An 11,676-nucleotide genomic window follows, 5' to 3' on the forward strand; every position below is an offset into this window, starting at 1 on the left:
TTTGGCTATATATATACCTAGTATAGTATATAGTCGTACCTATAGATTTTAAACAAATATAAAATGTGATACACATATAATAGGAACAAATCTAATTTTATACTTATAGCGTCGTATCTCTCGATCGCCATTGTCGATCTATCAATGACGAACATACAGATCATTCTGATACATATTCAGTCTTAGATGTATTTAAAATTGTTTGATGAACCAGCACCCTTTAAAAAAAGAAAAAGAAAACGAAGGTGTCCCTTACAAGATGCATGCATGCGAGACGTAACACATACGGACCGTTCCAAATGCATACGTCGTCTAATTTGTATATATCTAGATATATAGTATAAAGTTCCAATAGATTTCAAAATGTCATACGCACGAGCCCTATGAATCCAATCCAACGTCATCAATATTGATTGTATAAGAACAGTAATTAATTTCGGATATTTGATAATGCCAAGCAAAAACAATTTTATTTTTGGAATAAAAATAATCCTGAGATAACCCGGCATTTGAAGAAAAAAAAATTTAGACTGGATATTAGTAGATAAGTTGTCCCACCGCTAGCTTCTTTTTAGGTATAAAACATAGTCTCGCGTTGGAGAAAAAATTCTTTATACCGCCGGCGTAAAAGCCCACTATTTCATCGCTGCGCATTGTGGATCTCACCGTGCTTGTATTGTTGTAATATGAACCATTCATCTTGTAGGGTTCGCAGAATTACTTATTTTAGGCAAAAATCAATTTATTTGAGCATCGATAGTTATTTCAAAATTTGAATATTGGTTCATAACATGGATAGTTTAATTCCATTTAGTGGCTTCCCCTTTTTCCCTCGCCCTACTCTTTTATTTCCGCTTAAGTTTCCCCGTTATTAATAATTTTAAAGTTAAAGAATCCATGCAGCGGATTAAAAAAAAAAAAACTATCCATGCATGACCGTCCATTTTATAGAACAAAAATTAAAAATTAATATATCTATTAATATCCGAAGAAACTAATTTTTCGCATAGATGTACTACACCGTGGATCCTACAAGATGAACGCTTGAAATCAATAGCTAGCACACCACAATGATGGTGTTAAAAAAAATAGACTTTTACTTATACCGATAGTGTAAAGAATTTATTCTCTTCACATTAACATAATAAATTCTAGTCACACAAAAACGGTTCAGATCAAAATTTTAAAGTGTGCCGCCCATTCCCTTAATCAAATTTTAAAAGCTACTTTGTTCCTAGGACGAGAAACCCCCAGGTTACTCTAATACTCCTTCCTTCCCAATTCTTTAGTTCATTTTGGAAGTTCGTGTCACTTTTTAATTGATTATATTTTGCAATTTATAACCTTTTACGTGATTTTGAAAACATCGTTTAAAAGAGCTCAAAATCAATTATTACATATAAACAGTACTATCAATTAAAAATTATAATCAATTATTTATCCGGTTACAATAAAACGAGAGACAAAAGAATGAGAACGGTGGGAGTGACGGGATTGTCCCATTCCTAACGTAATCATAATCCCGTCCCAACTTTTGACTTTGTTCGTTTTCTTGACCATAAAAAAATCTGATGTGATTAATAAGGTTTCCCCCCACTCCTTTTCCTAGAAATCATCAAATTCTAGACCATTTCAACAATCTACCTTTAAAAGTGGCCAGACCAATTCCTTGGACAATGTTTTTTTTTTTGATCAGAATTCCTTGGACAATGTTGCTTTCACCTTTTTTTGGCTATTGGTAGATTCCAAGTGTTTTCCCAAAAATTGCGGTAAGAAAGCCGACCTTGGATAAGATTAAGAAAAAATAAAAAGAGAGGGCGATTAAGACCCATTAAGCATAGTTTAAACGTACCGACTTTCCACAAAAGTTTATATATCGCGCTGATTCTGTTTCCGTAGATTATCTAGTATAAAAAAGTCGTTTGTCGAGTGTCGATTCGTCCTATGTTTTTACCATGTGATTTTGTAAATCCGCGTGTGGTAGAAGCGTGTCTGGAGGTCTCGGGTTGGCGCGCGTCTCTTTCAATGATATTAATTTGCAGACACAAAAGTCCATTGAATAACAAGTACAGCTGATTAAGAATCTTTCATACTGAGATAAATTATGTGCTAATCGTTTTTTCGTGACTCTTGATTTAAAAAAAAAGACGACTGTTTAAGTTAGTGTTTGGTAATTTCAAGATCAAAAAAGGAAGTTTAAGAAAAAGAAGGTAATTTCAAGATAAAAAATCATGTGTTTACGTAGATAATTTTTCTATCAATATAGATCTTGTTTGATAGATCTCATTGAAATTTTTAATACGGTGCAAAAAAAAATTGAAAAATCATTTTTCATTTTTGTTATATTTGAGTTTGAAATTACCTTCTTTTTGAAAAATAAGGTTTTGGGAGAAAGCGGAACGGGGCCGAGCCGTTCCAGAACACCTTCTTAAAAAATAAGTACTTATTTTACATTTTCAAACTCAAATGAAAAATAAATTTTCAATTTTTTTTACACCGTATTAAGGATCTTTCAAACAAGATCCGTATTGCATATTTTTAGATTTAAATAAACCTATCATTTTTGAGCTTGAAATTTTCTTATTAAAAAATAAGTACTTATTTGGCGTTCGAGAACGGAACCTAATTATAATTCTTTACTTTGCCTATATGTTTCTTGCAATATTTGGAATAATAATTCAAGCCTTGCTTCAAGACCTTTTCAGATATGAAAATTTTCAGCAATCATATATATAGAAGTACTCAATTTGCTTGCATCTATTTTTCTTTCTTAGAACTTTAGGTATGATTTGAGGACTGCACTCCTTCTTTGATGGTTCTCAATTCAAATCAAGGTGAGCTATTAAAAGGAGTGTGTCCATCTAATCCTTCCTACTCATTTCAAATGAAAACCAATTTGAAATAATTCATGTTTACCATATGATGTTCCATGAAATTTTTTTTTTTCTGTTCGCAATTGATAACAGTCTAGCCTAGCCATTTTCAAATGACTTGAATTCACGCGTCCACGCTGCGCCCCTCTTTGACATTTAAGGAGAGCTCGAAAATTCATTCAAACTTCTATTTTGATGGATTAGAATGGAATAACGTAGGAAATAGTTTTGGAGTAGGGTAGAGGAAGTTCTTTTCAATATTAAAAAGAAAATGATGATTCCAATAGCGTCTTCAACTAATTGAAATCATGCATAACTCCATAAAAAAAAGTAATAGATCCTTTAATATTGCGCGTAAATTAGCAATGGATTGTAAATAATCCGAGCGCAAATCAAATCACGGAATTGTTCAAGTTGGATTTGAAAACTTAACGAGCTTTAACAATAAATTTAAGATTGACTTGTTTATCATGCGAGTTGATTTTAAACGAGTTTTAAATTGAGTCAATCAGGAGTACCTTAATTCCTTGTTTGGATGGAGTTTTGGGGAAAAAAAAATTAACCCCAAAAACACTCATTACCTCTTCTTTCAATCATTACTCTCATTTTTTGCTTCACTCGTTATCCCTATTCATTATCCCTATTTTCATCGTTATTCTCATTTCTCTCTATCTCTCTCAACTCATTACCATATTTTCAATTATTACTCTAATTTCTCTTTCCACTCATTACTCCAAAAATCAGACCAAAAAATTTTCAAATCACCATCCCAACAAGGCATCTTTCAAATATTACAAGTTGGACATAGTCGAGTAGTACTTATTTAAGCTTAAGAAAATTTAAAAAAAAAAAATGATCAAACTTGTTTTAATTACTTAATAAAACTGATCTCGGCAAAATTTTAATGAGCCAAATATGAACTCGAACAACTTGATTCCATTTCAAAAGAAACAGAAATTTCTCTATCTTTCATGATATGATCCAATGCAGGTCTTCTTGTAAAAAATTTTCGTTTAGAGAGAGAGAGAGAGAGAGAGAGAGGACGCGCTTTTCGTTAGACACTCCTTTTACGGTATGGTCCTAACTCCTAACCTTACATCAAATCAAATTAATCTGCTTTCATCAATTTTTTTTTGCTCAAACAAGAGTGCTGCATACACAATGGTTGTATAAAACACAATTCGTAATCAATCTCTATTAGTCCATTGCTGAAATAATAGCCAGGATTCGCTCAAACTCTTTTCTGGAAAAATTAAACTTTTTCCTGGAAGAGTTTTTTTTAAAATCTAGATCATCCAAATACATCTGGACGGTCAGAATTAGGCGCGCAAACAACACAACGGTTGTGTACGTAGCATTTTTGCACACCAAAATAGGCTTTCATCAAATTTTTCTACTACTTTGCGAACGAAAATAGAAATTGATTGTATATTATGTTTTACACAAGTGTTATATGCGTAGCGCTCTTGAAATAGGCTTTCATCAAATTTGGGTTGCGCAACTTTAAGAAGCTACCGATCTCTCCGCAACCGGCTGTAGCCGGTCGTCACAACCGTATCACCGACACTATCTTCGCCACTGTCGTCCCACCAATCCCGACTTGCCACGTACTACTACTATCTTCTTTCCAAATCTAGGCTTGGCTACCGAAAGCGCTCTCTTTTTCACACACGGCCAAGGAAGCTAGCATACGCAAAGGAAGTTTTGAAGACAACCGAGGAAGGAAAATTTCGTTTAGGTCCATTTTGAAATTCGTTTCTACGAATTTAAAAGTAATATCATTTATTGATGTCTATTGGAATTGATTTTCTATAGAGCTTTATAAAATAATATTAAAAAATTTATGAAATTTTTTCTAGATTTTCCTGAAATTCAAAATGAATCCAAACAAAATTTTTCTTTCATGATTTCCTGCAAATTTTTATCGCGATTAAGATTTCCGTTCATGCGCCGAGTATCGTGAACCGTACCACTCCTCCATCAAACCCAAAACCCTTCCGACGGCTTGCATATCTTTTTTCATGGAAAATTACTGATATTTGGGCACCGCCACATGTGTCTACACCCTTTTTCAACGTACATCCGTGTAAGGCTGCCACATGAAAAATAAATAAGTGGACCCGGCCGATAGCGAAACTAGAAATCTAATCAGCCATGGGTTAACCTAAAATTTATTAAACTAAATACTAACATATATTTTTGTGGAGTCTACCGCTAAGTGTATGAATCCAATAAAAATGTGTGGTATTGAAAGGTGTTGGAACATCACTTGGCAAAACTCCGTCAAATGCAATTGTAGAAGTTTTTGAATTAATTTTTTTTTGAAACTGAAAAAAAGATTAATAGTACATACTTTTTGTTATCTTTTATTTTTTGGTTGAAATGTTGATTGAGCTTTTGATGTGTTTTTTTGTTGAACTAGGTTATTAATTGTCAATATTATTAATTTTTTTGTTTGTAATTGATAAAAGAATTTATACTTATTAATTATCCCACGTTTTCAAAATTCTGGAGTCACCACTATGTGTAGATCTACTCCGAAATACTCCCTCCGTCCCAAAATCTTTGGTCTTGTTCTTTAAATTTTTATATCTCCCAATTTATGATATTTTTCATAATTTTGAAAACTATATATTATAAATTTAATCGAAAACTCTCAAACAAAATCCGTATTGCATATTTTTTGAGATTCCGGAAGATATAAAAGTTTAAAGAACGTCACTAATATCGAAAAAGTCCAAAGATTTTGAAACGGTGGGAGTATATCGTATCCATGCCGACAAGTATGATTTTCTTAAAAATCGTTAATTTGTTGAAGTCAAATACTCAAATGTGTAACGACAGCGATTGTATTTCATATGATATGAGCGGCCCATACACCGAATAGATTTGATTAGCGCATGTAGGCTTGTTCGTTTTGGGTTTCAAAATTCTTGTGCATAATTTTTAATTAATTTTTTTCTGTCTCTCCAAGCACTACTCTCAAAAACTTCCCTCAAAACCCAATAAAAAGGTGCTTTCAACCATTATCATGTCAAGAAACCATGCTTGGTGAGATGGTTTGCTCATGTCTCTCCCTCCATGGAGACGAAGTTCGAGTCCCACAAGGACTGGGGTTTGGAATTTAGGGATATAGATAGCCTTTGAGCCCCTTGTTGACTAACTTCCTACTAACCTCCACTAACTATAAAATATGACCAAAAAAAAAAAAGTTATCATGTCAAGCAATTTTTCGGTATAATCAACTTGAATTAATAGGCTAAATAAATTATTCTAAGACACCTAGTGTGATTGGTATTTAGTGATTTTTTTTTAGCTTTCCATTAAAATGAGAGATTAATCATTCGTCTATACAAGAATAATCGAAATAAATATATTACTAACATTGATCAAAGTTGAAAAAATCATTAAAAAAAAAAAAGCACACAACTTTTTCAAACTTATACCATCTTCCTTATTTTTTTTTTTATGTTTAATCGTAATCGCTTTGTTTTTAAATTTTACCTGTCAAAATAAATAAGTACTGTAAAAAATTAATTAAAAGACATTGGAAATAATTTTGTCACGAGCATTTTACAGGATTAATTCATTGTCGGCAAGGCTCTGTACGAGGTTTGTGACGAAACTAAGTTAGGCGACGTGGATGGTTTCACCTCCACTCGTAGGAAAGTCATATCCCCTACCTTTCTTCATGCGCGCACTCCATTTTCATACTATACATATTTTAAATGGGTCCGAATTCTTTTCGATCTAAGTTTGGGACCGAATGAAACAATTTCAACTTAGTCCATGCATGGATATAATTGATGATTTGAATTTGCTTAGGAACGCTTACCAACCATTGACTGTAGCAATACGCGATGTCGCGATCCTAGTCTAAATTAAGGACCGAGGGGATCAGAATCCCATTTAATCCGACACTAACCTTTTTGTTTTATTTTTATTCGTCACTTTGCAATAGAAAAATAAAAAAAATTTATGAAAGCGAGATGTTGTGAGCCCCACCTCGATGACATGGTTCATGAAGCATTTTTCATGCCTCTGCAGGTTAAAATATGCCAAAAAACAAATAACCAAGTTGTACTTCCTTTTTTTATATTATATAATAACATAAAAGGTAAGGGTGATTAAAAAATGAGTATTGCTACCGACGGTTTCCGTAGAGAAACCATACCGACAGCTGTGCCGGGTCATCTCTGGCCACCGGACGGTCGATCCGAGCTGTTCAAAAATTCTATTAAAAAAAAAAACCGAGAGGGCCTGCGCTAAAATCAACGGTATCCGATATGTGTAAGGTGATTGATCTAAATACCCTATTTTTCGTGTATATCAGCTGTCCGAAGGCAGGAGAAGGTCCGGCACGGCGATCGGTACGGTTTTCCTATGCAAACCGTCGGTACCCAATATCATTTTCTCGTTAAAAAATGTACCGTTTCTTTTTCTACAAGACCAATACGATTAGATCATGTGAGTTGTAAACTATACAATTTACATTTCAATACTGACAAAGGGTACATCGAGATGAGAGAGAGGGGAGAGGGATTTTTCTTGCCGATCGAAAAAAATTTCAATTTACATTTCAATTCTTTTGCCGAATCAAAAAAAATTAACATTTCAATCCTGCTGAAAAGAAGTGGGATTTAAGTTTTGGGGAAAAGAAATTAAAAAACGGGCCACGTGTTCCAAATGTAAGTCTATATTGAAGCAATATGTTACTACTCCTTGTAAACTAAGTGCTCTAGATTTCTATGTGCTCTGAGATTATCTAAAAAATGAAGTTACTCGAGCTGCGCCTATAAACAACTAGATTGGGATTCAAGCAATAAACCATTATAGACCTTGTTAAAATTAAGTATTCGGCTCGACTCGAATCATTTACAATAAAATTCTCTTAATACTTTTTCGCTACGGGAACACTTGGTCCAATTAGTAATATATGAGGCCATTAGGCCAACACCAATAACCATATACAAGCAGAGGGAAGAGTCATGAGTTGTTTAAGATTTATTTTTCATTATTACTAAAAAAGAAAAAGAAAAGACCAAGTCACGTTGTTTAAGATTTAATTTCCTTGTTACTACAATACTACTACTAAAAAGAGTCGAAATCACAAGATTCACGCCATACAATCAGAAGCTACTGCAACCGGCCATGACCATGTCCATGGAGAGAGAGAGAGAGAGAGAGAGAGAGAGAGAGAGAGAGAACAAGTACTCCAAAGTACTATCATTTTCATTTCTAAAAGAGAACAAAACCTTGCCCAAACTTCAAAGGCACCCCTTGGGAAAAAAAAGAAGCCATTTTCGACTTTGGGGGCATGCAATGCAAGGCTAACAAGGTGCATCGTTTTGGCCCAAATAATATCCATTCAACCTTCACATCCTACTTTTCATGTAAATTTTTTTGTTTGGTAAACCACTTTTCGTGTAAGTTTTTTTTTTTTTTTTTGAAAGGCTCACTTTTCATGTAATTTAACATGAAAAATGCTAACCTCGGCCTAGCGACCAGTTGCTAATGTGCAAAAAGTAAATTGATATCTGTGAAATATGTATAAATATCTAAGAAAATGCATTGATATATGTAGAAAGCCAAAAAAACTCTAATAATTTATTTGGTATTAAGGAGGATTATTTACTGCCTAAGAGCATCCACATTGTAATAAGTAAATGAGTTTGGATAATCAAACTTAACAACAATGTTTCAAAAAACACCCCCACATTGTAATAAGCAAAGTTACAAGTTTTTTAGTAAATAATCAAATTTCACTCATTCTATAATCAAACTTAACAACTTTTATCAATAACCAAACTTAATAACCAAACTCAAAACTCAAAAACTCAAAAACACCCCACATTGAAATCGTTTCATCGAGACGAATAATTTGGTGTGGTCGGGTGCGTAATTGAAATTCGTTTGTGATTGGACAAATGTGCATTTTGTATTGTGGGGGGTTTTTTGGTTAGAGATGCAAAAATAACCAATGTGGAGGTAGAGGTTATTAAGTTTGATTATGAACTAAATGGATAATCAAATGCTGACGTGACACATTTTGATTATTGATTTTGATTATTACCATTGCGGATGCTCAATGAGCTGAGATAAGCAAAACTGTTCAAACATATCATTAGGAGGCCTAGAGAAAGAGCCAACCAACGCCAATGACTTGTGAGAGAATTGTGTCCAAATCTATGTACTTATATCTATCCATGCAAATTGTTTCCCAGATAAATTTACTTGTATCATTATTTGAAGAGAAAAAATTCTTTCCACCACACATTGTGGGCCCCGTCGTGTATTTTTTTCAGTAATCTGAATCATTCATCTTGTAAGACCCGCATAGCAGTACATTCACACAAAAAACATATTTATCAGTTATCGATAGGTATATTAAAAATTACTTCGTAAATCTTAGTTTATAAAATAGACGGCTATAGAAAGTTTAACTTAAACTTATTTAGCGTCAATTTTTTTAAACCAAACTTCAATTTTTTATATACCTATCCATGTCCGATAAATCTGATTTTTTTGAGAAGATGTATTACATTGCAAGCCCTATAAGATGAACGATTCAGATTACTATAATATACGCACGGTGAGGCCCATAATTGATGGTGGTGGAAAACCACCTAAGGTGGATGGAATTTACACTCTTATTATTTGAATCCTACATATATCTACATAATAAGAGAGAACGATTTTTGAATCTTATGTCCTACATAAATCCTAATCATTAATTTGCCACATGAATCCTACGGCTCTCACTCTCTTTCTCTCAAAGAGTGATAATTGCACAATTGCCACTAATCAGATCTAACGTTCAAAATTGAGATCGATCTCTCTCTCTCTCTCTCTCTCTCTCTCTCTCTCTCTCCTCTTCTACTTTCCCTTTTTGCTCTCCACTCCCTTTGATTTTCTTCGAGAATGAATACTCATTCTAAATCAGTTTTGGTCACAAATTCAAGGGTAGATCAATGACTCCTCCTCTCTCTCTATACACACTGCAATCGCAGCTGATTTGAAACCAGCTTGACTCCATTTTTTTTCTCAATTTAAATGGCTATTTCGATTGCAAAGCTCCCACCATTGTCCAATCTATCACGGGATTGTTTAACTTTGGGTCAATGTTTGATTTTGCAATTTTGTTTTAATTTCAAATTTATTTACATTGTAGTTGTCTGTGATTTCCTCTCTCTCTCTCTCTCTCTCCCCCCCCCCCCCCCCCCCCCCCCCCCAAAAAAAAAAAAAGAAAAAAAAGAAAAGAAGAAGACCAACCTTCCACATTCTCTGTGCTATTTTTAAATTTTGAATGTTACAAAGAGAGAAACCAGATCAAAGGTTTTCATTTAACTGTTATTTGTAACGTCCTCTCATATGAGATGAGACATACATATACACAGAATTCACCCCATATGAGATGGAGTTAAAAACAACCGTTGTATTCAAAAAAAATTGAAAAAGTGTTTTTTTTTATCCAAAAAACAACCGGTGTTTGATATTTCATTTAGATTGTGTTTAGAAAGCGTATGAAGGCACGTACATGCACTAGTCCATCTATAAATCTTAACCATTAAAATCTATACACATAAATTTTAGGGCTGAAACTTTACTACCCAAGCATCAGGTTTCTTTTTACTGCTTAATACCAATCAACAAGTTTTCGAAAGAGTTTTAAATACTTTCTGCCTAATATTTAAACCTAATTTTCATACCTTTACATGTTTCCTAGAAAAAAATCTTCCCGCATAAATCAATATCATTTGTGAGGGTGATCAATAGTTTTGTAATTCATTTAAGTTGTGTTCAAAACGCGTTGTACCCTAGTAAATAAATAAAAGACAGCTGACACACAAACGTACAGCAGGATAATTTTTTTTTTTTGAAGAGGTAATCATGTAGTCTGGACAAGTAAAATTGAAGATTCTGATATTTTCTTGAGCAAGATTTGTTATAGACACTGCCATATTCAAAACATATCATACAAAAGCATGTCAATACCTAATCATGTAAAGTTTGAAGAAATCTACGTACAGAGTACTAGTGTACGATGGACGCGGGGGCTGCTGTCCCAATTTTGGGGCTCACCCCGGTCTCGCTCCGATGATCTGAATCGTTCACTTTGTAGAGCTCGTCGAGTAGAACAACTATGCAAAAAATCAGCTTAATTGGATATCATTAAATACCTGATCGGAGCCCATATAACTCTCAGTCCATGGGTTACAATGGATTTGATACAGTGTTTCGGATCCATTCTTTTTAAGATAAAAAGGTTCCGATGAGGTACTTAATGATATCCAATTAAGCTGATTTTTTGCATAGTTGTTTTACTCGACGAGCTCTACAAAGTGAACGATTCAGATCATCGGAGTGAGACCGGGGTGAGCCCCAAAATGGGATGCAGCAGCCCCCCTCCCTCCGTGTACGACACTAGCTCCAAAAGCAAGGTACACTTTGGAAAAACAGGAAATAAAGTAAATAAATTGGCAATAGCACAGATAGATTTTGGATAATGTCAAATCGCTTATCATGGCCACATGTTACCATGTCACTAACAAATACTATGTACTAGAATATGTATGGTTAAGAATTCAAGATGTTAAATACGAGTACAATATAAAATAAACAAGAGCAAAGAGCCAAATTCACAATCAGATCAGATCCGAATGCATTTTGTGCCTAAAAGGACCAGGTTCATAGATACTTGTAAAACAGTGTCTAAAAATCCAATTTTATATGGTCTGTATGTCAAATTAAGGCTGCTGGCTCAGTGGATGATTCATAAAATCACTTCCCCGTGTGGGTGTAT

The sequence above is a fragment of the Rhododendron vialii genome, chromosome 1a, assembly GCF_030253575.1.
Source record: "Rhododendron vialii isolate Sample 1 chromosome 1a, ASM3025357v1".
NCBI lineage: Eukaryota > Viridiplantae > Streptophyta > Magnoliopsida > Ericales > Ericaceae > Rhododendron > Rhododendron vialii.